The following is a 7928-nucleotide window of genomic DNA, read 5'->3' as shown; positions in this document are numbered from 1 at the left end:
TCTGTAAAAGACTGTTTGTGTGAATGAGGAATGCACGCATCAGGAAAAGATAAGGTGTGAAGGCCATTGTTAAAACCAGATGGTCAAGAGAGGAGGAGTAAAGAAACTTAACGAGACTTATCAGAGAACCATCAACGCGCATCCATGATTGAGGAAGGGCAGACTGATGACCCTGAGGTGGAGGCTGGCAATTGTTTAAATGCCCTAAATGACAATTGTTTAAATCAATCCAGGACAGGATGATCCTCTCAGAGGTGCTTTGGAGTGTTAATATCAAAAGATAATACCAATTAAGGAGTAACCGGTCATAAACTGACACAGCAAAATCTATAGACTTCAATGAAGAGAGAGGACCATAAGAACAGGGTGCTTTGCCATGGGGCTTTGGGTTCGTCTTGCCACAACTCCAGGAGCATCAGATCATGACTGACAAAGCCGATCTCCCCTCTACGACCAATCTGGCTGGCCACTAGATTGATCCAGACTCTGGACTGGTAACTATAAACATTGACTGGCAGGACTCTCTCTGACTCTCTCTCTCTCTCTCTGTGTGGTGTGTGTGTATGACTGAAAAGCATATGCGAACTGCTGTACTCTCAATAAATGCAGCATATTGCCTTTTTCCCTGAAAAAGATCCCGTGTGCTTTGTATGAGCATAACACCATCATCTCCATCAGGGTATCAAAGTCCATGACAAAAGCTGGTTCCTACAGCTTAAAGAGAAAAGCGCCCGTAGGAAGCAAGCAGTTCCCAACCAAGATACATTCATTTGCAATAACTGCCAAAGACCATACAAATCTCGAATTGGACTATTCAGTCACATGAGACATTGCAAACTATCTACATCATAGGCTGCAGTTCCCACCATCTCTCGTAGATGAAAGGATGCCGACACAGAACTGAGCTACTGCTAAGTCATGACTGTAAAACAGTTATGCAGTCTATTGTACACATTTCTGTTTATGCTGTCCTTAATCACTGTCTTTGAGAGAAGCTTTTTAAAGATTGAGGGCTGTGTTATAGACATACCAGGCCAACAATATCATGTGGAGAGGATATAAACTGCAAGCTCCAGGCCCTGTATTCTGACCTGTGTTTGGAAAGCTAATTAAACAAGGTTATTGCCAGAGGTTATTCAATGCAGGGTCTGTGCTTAACCCAAAAAAATTTAGCACAAGGGGTGACCTTGATAAATGCTGTACAAAGCCCTCAAGACCCTAACAGTGTTTTAAACAAAATTGCCAAGCCAAAAGATACCCTCTTAGCGTATTATATCGACTGCCTGATCCACACAAAAAGTTACAGAACCCTGCTTAGGAAAAAGACTATTTGTAAGAAATCTAAAAGGATTAAGTTAGAAAATGTCACAAACATGTGACATAACATGTTATAAATCTTGATATCTTTGTAAATAAAAATATCTGTTGAAAAAGTCTTTCTGACTATCTGTGTTTCTGTTACAAGGTCTGTGTTGTCCTTAAATAAGATGAAAGTCTTGATGGGGCATCTTGGTTTGTTTTCAAGGGTTGTATGTCTTTTAAATAAAAATAGTTTGTGAAAACCAAGCTATTGTGTCTTTAAGAAAGGAGACTTTTTTACAGCAAAAAGCTGAAATGGATGTAGTAGAATCCAGGGAAAATAAAAAAACCAAAACCAAAAACATGCCTTTAAAATAAAGCAAACAGCTTCTTTCTTTTGTATAAAACATGGATGTCTGAGACATGTGCTTCAATACAATAGAGCTGACTCAACCCCATTGAACTATATTGATTTAACCAGAACCTACTGAAAAAATGGAGTTGTGTGGAACTATTGCCTTCAGATGTCATCGCAGACCCATGTTCCCTTCACGTTCCATCAGGGTTAAAGGTCTTAAAGCCTGCTGTGGCTTGGAAAAATTATCAGTAATTAGGTTTTCTGGGCTATCACCCACAGAAATGGGGGCAGCAAGCTCTGATTAATATTAATTAAAACCTTCTGAGTTTGTAGAACACTATGGGGTCAGTTTTTCTAGCAACTCAAAGTCTTTAAACATTTAGTTTTCAAAATACATTATTTTTAAACAGCAATCTAACCCAAAACTGAAATGTTGCAAGGATTCATAAACCTTATATTTATAAAATAATATACTGTAAGAACAGTTGGACATTTTAAAACTGTGTGTATTTGTGGGATGTTCATTTTTGTTGTGCTACATCCATTTTTCTTTTAAAAATCAAAACTTTAAGCACAAAAAAAATGTTTAAAATGAAAGAACTAAGACACTCAATGACAGCTGTAAGGCCCTCATTCAGGAGAGGATACAGTAATACAGATGGTTGTATATGGTAGTTTAAAGTTTAATACTATAAGAACGCTTTGTAGTGATCTATTTTTAACAGAAAACAGACAAATATATTTTAGCTAAATTAGCCAAAAGTTGTCCTGTTGTGTAGACAATTTAATTTTCACCCACAAATCACAAATGGGGATGTTTGGGGACGGGTGCATAAATTCCTTATGTATCTATTAATTAAGAGCTGCAGTGAACATGTCAACCAACTAAATACAGAGATTGAACTTTGAAACAAAGATGTAGGTGGGTATAAAAACCTGAGCTTTTTTGGAGCCTGTCTTATCAGGCACAAGCACCTGTTTTCAAATTTCACCAGGACACCTCTTTTTCCCTATGGGAGCCTCTGTACAACAATTCATCTTCTAGAAAAAAATCAACCCTTCCCTTCCACAGCTAGGGTACTATTCGGAGCTGCATTCCTTTCCTTGTCCAAGGTAGGATCAGCCTGTTGAGCCTCCATAAACTCCTTTTGAGTCTCACTTAAGTTCAGAGCAGACTCTGGCAAAGCAGTGGAATTCTCAAACCCCTCCTCTGAGGACAAATTGCTACCTTCAGCTGACAAAGGACTGAGGGCATCTCCCTCCTCCTCGTAGCCATCGCAGCTGTCCACAGACAAAGCAGGTGAGTTAGAGCCATACTGTTTCTGGCTGAGAGATATGACATTAACTTTTTTAGACATGGCTAAAATATTAACCTATAAAGTATAAACCTATTAAAATATCAGCAGGAAGAAGATATCTAATGCCTAATATCTGCCTTAAAAGCCTCCCACTCGAAGGGAACCCTAGCCAGAGGTACAATTACAGAGAATTCAGCCAAAGCTAATATATTTAAACTTTTACCAGAAAGTTTGTCTTCCTCCCTCACCAAACTTTCCTTGACCAAAGTGACTTGGGATGCTGTGTTCTCCAGCCCTTACAAACTATGCCATTTACCTTGGCATTTCTAATAAATTCTTCACTACCCTCTGTGAACTCTGTACCTCAAATAGTACCCTGGAACCTCCATATTCACCATGGTGATACTATTATGATATGTTTGGTACAAAGTATACCGTGTGAGGTATCATTTTAAAAATTCTGATCTGTTGAACATTAGTATGCTGTTGGATTGTATGTTCTATCATTGTATGTGAAGTAAGAAGTATTGCTATATGTGTTACTGAAATATGTTGTGAGACTGGGAACACCCAAAACCAGCCTTTCAGTTACAACAGCGGAGAAGCCATTAATAACCAAAACCCATGAAGAAAAGAATCCACTATCCCAGAGACTTCTCCGTAAAGGCACGTATGCAATGGAGACTGCTTGACCAATGGGGATTGCCTGACCCCCATGTCACAGCACATCTTTCCAGCAAGTTGCAAGAAAGTATAAAAGAGGAAGTGACATCATCACTTGGTCTCTCCCCTTCCCCATCTCAACACCTGGAAGCGCATCTGGAGGAAGACGACTTTGAATTGAGGGAGTTTGCTCCCAGGCAAAGGTAGTCCCAAGATGTGTATTGAGGAACTGTAACCTCCTTGTACCATCTGTCAGGGTGAGAAAAGCAGTTTTATTCAACTCTTGCTTAAAAGTTTAGGATTTAGAATGCCTGTTTACTTATTTTCTTAAGGTAACTGTCTATGACTTTTGTGCCTACCACTTATAATCACTTAAAATCTGTCTTTCTGTAGTTAATAAATCTGTTTTATATTTTACCTAAAACAGTGTGGTTTGGCAGAAGTGCTTGGGAAATCTCAGGTTACAAAGGCTGGTTCATGTCCACTTTCCTATGAAGAAGTGGTGAAGTAACTAATGAACTTACACAGGGCAGGCTTCTGACCAATGCAAGACTATACAGTTCTGGGGTACCAGACTGGGGAACTAGGGGGAATTGGCTGGAGCCTCTCTGTTGATGGTTCATGAATGGCTGGGAGATCATTCATATAATACAGTTGGGTGTATCACTGCCTGGGAATGTCTGTGTAAGTGCAGTGCCTATCAGAGATTTGTAGTTTGACATCAGCATCACAGTGTGAGATGGTTGGCGGGCTTGGAGGACTCAGTGGTCCCTCCGTCCAGGTTGCACCCCGGGAATCCTGTCACCCCCTCCCAAGACTCAGACCTAATATAGTTCACTAGGAATTCCTCCTGCTCTACTGCTGCCTCTGGAGCAGTGAAGTGGCATTCAGTGTGGCAGGTGGGTGTATGGATCATGGTGTTATGGTTACCTTAAGTTTAGGGCAATTTGGTTTTATGTGGCCGGCAGCCCCACAATGATAGCAGATTACTTGCCTACCATTTGGGTAGGGACTTTTAAATGCGGGGCTCCTTTGGTTTTTTTTAACAAAGTTGGAGTTAGGTTTATTTCCAATTCCCTCTTCTCTCTTAACTTGGGTGACGTGGGGATTTCCCTTCCCCTGGGATTTGGCCCTGCATGGGCCCTTAATTCAACATATTCGTCAGCAATTTCCACAGCTGATAAAACTGTGGATGGTTTTCTGTCACAGATGGCTGCCTTTACCTCATCTATACCTACCCATAGTAATTGCTTCTGGGCCATCAGATCAAACAGTTTTCCATAATCATCTTCAGACCCCACTCCCATTATCCTTATTTTCCATAAAATTACACATTTTATGTACACATTCAACATGAGTGACATTGTCAAACATTCTGAGGTTTCTATACTTCAGTCAATAGGTCTCAGGGGTAAACAAATCTTGTCAATACGTTTTCTTTAAATTTCTTCCATCACCTCCCTCCATATTATTAAAAACTTATCTAGCTTTCCCAGTTAATCTAGTTAAAAGGATGGCCATCTGTTTATCTGCTGGAATACTGAGCATCCTACATAGTCTTTACAGTAGACAGGAACTCTTCTGTACATTCTGTTCCTTTATAAATTGGGCAGACTTTCCTACTCTCTTGTGTTGTGGGGGTGAAACTCCTTTTGCTGTTACAGTATTTTGAGCTGTATTGCTTGAGTTCCAGTGGGCTTTCTCTTCAGCTGCCTCTGCTTCTTGGTCTGCCTGATCCACAATTCCACCATGAATCTCTGGTGCTCGGGTTCTTCCTTGGCTCTCCATTGCTGCAATCGGACCAGTTCCCCTGTGATGGTTGCCTCTGCAGGGTCTGGGACAGGAGGGTTCTCTTCCTCTAGATTGGACTCCAACTCTTCTCCTTCCCTTGGCACCTGGCCAAAATTTATGAGCAAACCTTTCAGCTCCTAATCTGGGGTTTTCTCTTTAAAGGATATTCCCTCCTGCAAACATAATTGTTCAAAGTCTTTTGTCCCAAGGCCAACATATGACTGTGATTCACTTATTGTGTCTATTCTTCAACCTTCAAAACTCATACTATCAAGTCTAAACTTTCACAGTGCTGGAGTTATGATCTATAAAATTAAGTGACCTGTGATTTGTGAATCCTGCTGCCTGCAGTGATTCAAGAGCATGAATACCAACCTCAGGCAGAGTGTAAGAAACCAGGGCACAAACCCCAAACTGGTTGTGAGTTCTATATTTTGATTTCACCAACCAATTATCATGTATAAACTTCTCAAGCACGATGGGTATGTCTACACAGGGATTAAAAAAACAATAACATGTGTAGCGGGGCAGTCACCCCGCTCCAGTTTGGAGGTGGTTAAAAACAGCCCTGGGAAAGGGCTGCCTCGGAGAGCCCATCATGAGCAGGCTTGAGGCAGCCAATCAGGGCCCAGCTGGGCCAGTATAAGAAGGGCTAAGGGAGGAGCTTGGTCAGTCTCACTTCAGCCTTGGAGTGGGAAGGACCTAGCTGCCTGGGAGCAGGGCACCTGAAGCAGAGCAATGCTGGGAAGAGCTGGAGAGCTCCAGGCTGAGGCCTCGTTAAGGCCTAAGGAGGTCCTGGGGCTGCAGAGGTGCAGCCTGGGGATAGGCAGAGGCAGCTGGTCCAACACCCTTGCCAATGATGAGTGGCAATTACAGACTGCAGTTTCAATGGTTCCTGTCCTGAAAACCTGATTAAAAAGGGAACATGTTATTTGACTACAGTGTGCTGGCTTCTTCTTGCCTGGGCTGTTAAAGTGACTATGGCTTCCCCAATTGGGGGACATTAAGGTGTGACACGCCTACAGCATGACATTGGGCTTGAAGGGGGCACACGGGGATTGCCTGCACCATTGCAAATGGTGCCCAAACAGAGATTGAAAGACCCCTGACGAGGGCCTTCTTTAGGATTTATGGGGCCTGTAGTGAGCCGGTGTGGTTCCCTGCTGCCCCGAAGAAAGATGAGCCCCTCTGGACACTACAGCGGGCAGAGCCAGGGAGCTCTGAGCCCGCCCCCCAGAGCGTCAGGCGTTGCCCTGGAAGTATAAAGGCCCGACCTCAGGGCTCACCGGGGAAGCAGCCGCTGGGAAGGCCAGTTGCCTCTGGGCTAGCTCGCGATTGGGAAAGCCCAGTGGCCTGCGGAAAACCCAAGGACTGACCTGGCCTGGCCTGACCTGCCCTGCCCCGTGCCAGCTACCCAGAGGAGTTGCCAAGCCTGCCCCGTGCCAGCTACCCAAAAGGAATTGCCGAGTCTACCCCTGGCCAGCTATCTTGAGGAACTCATGGTGATGGACCCCCCCTAAGGACACCACCCTGACCCAGGTACCTCAAGAGGGGGAGTCTGGAAATAGCCCGGGGGCAGCCGACCCTAGTCTGACTGCAGCACTGCCAGAACCCATGTCGGTGTGTTGTGGCCAGGATCCCCACTGATTCAGCAGCGGGTCTTCTGCTGCTGCTAGGGCTGGGATAAAGTAGAGTGGGAGGGCCTGCAGCCCCCCTGCAACCCAACTCATGGGCGGCTGTCTCCCCCTCTCCTAGGCCCTTTGGAACCTAGGGACTGGGCCTACTGTTTCTATACTGTTGTTGCTCAGCCCCTGCCTGAGCGCCTGACTCACCATTGCCCTGCCCTGTCCTAGGGCCTGGGCTTGTTACTATATACTGTTACTGCTCAGCCCCGGCCTCAGGGCCTGACTCACCAGTGCCCTGCCCTGACCCAGGGCCTGGGCTCACTGTGTTTATTTGTACCTTCACTAAGGCCGTAGAGGAAGACTCCCGCGGGCAGACTAATTTCCCGCAAGAGCTATTCCCGAAGGTGGTCAGGCGGTGTGGTTCCCTGCCGCCCCGGAGAGAGACGAGCCCCGGCTAGCCTCTCTACAGGGCCCCACACAGTATTATTAAACTGGTGCCCCTATGCGCGACAGCAGCCTGGGCTCGCAGCCCGGTGAGGGACAGATGAGGCAGCAAGAATACTGATCCGCCCGGCCTGCCTCACAGTGACAAAGAGTCACAGTTCCCTGCAGAGACCCTCGTACCCTCTCCCTCACGCAGAATGTGCAGCGCCAGAACATTTGGTTTGGCGAATACGGCCCCTGCCTAAGGATACTCCAGCGCGCCCTGGGTGTGTGGGAGCCAGCCCATTCTTACCTGCTGTCATGGACAGTGGGTAAAGCTGCCGCTTGGGCAGGCTATCTCCCCAACCCACCTCTTCTGCCTGTGGCCCACTCTGCCCAGGCCCTGCCCTCTCTCCACTATCTCCTTCCTCCTCTTCCCTCCCTGCTCACCCCCTTCCAGCCAAATCCCTG

This window comes from Lepidochelys olivacea (assembly GCF_965140295.1).
Source record: "Lepidochelys olivacea isolate rLepOli2 genome assembly, chromosome: 2".
Classification (NCBI taxonomy): Eukaryota; Metazoa; Chordata; order Testudines; family Cheloniidae; genus Lepidochelys; species Lepidochelys olivacea.
The sequence above is the reverse complement of the archived record's forward strand: the minus strand, read 5'-3'. Positions refer to the sequence as shown.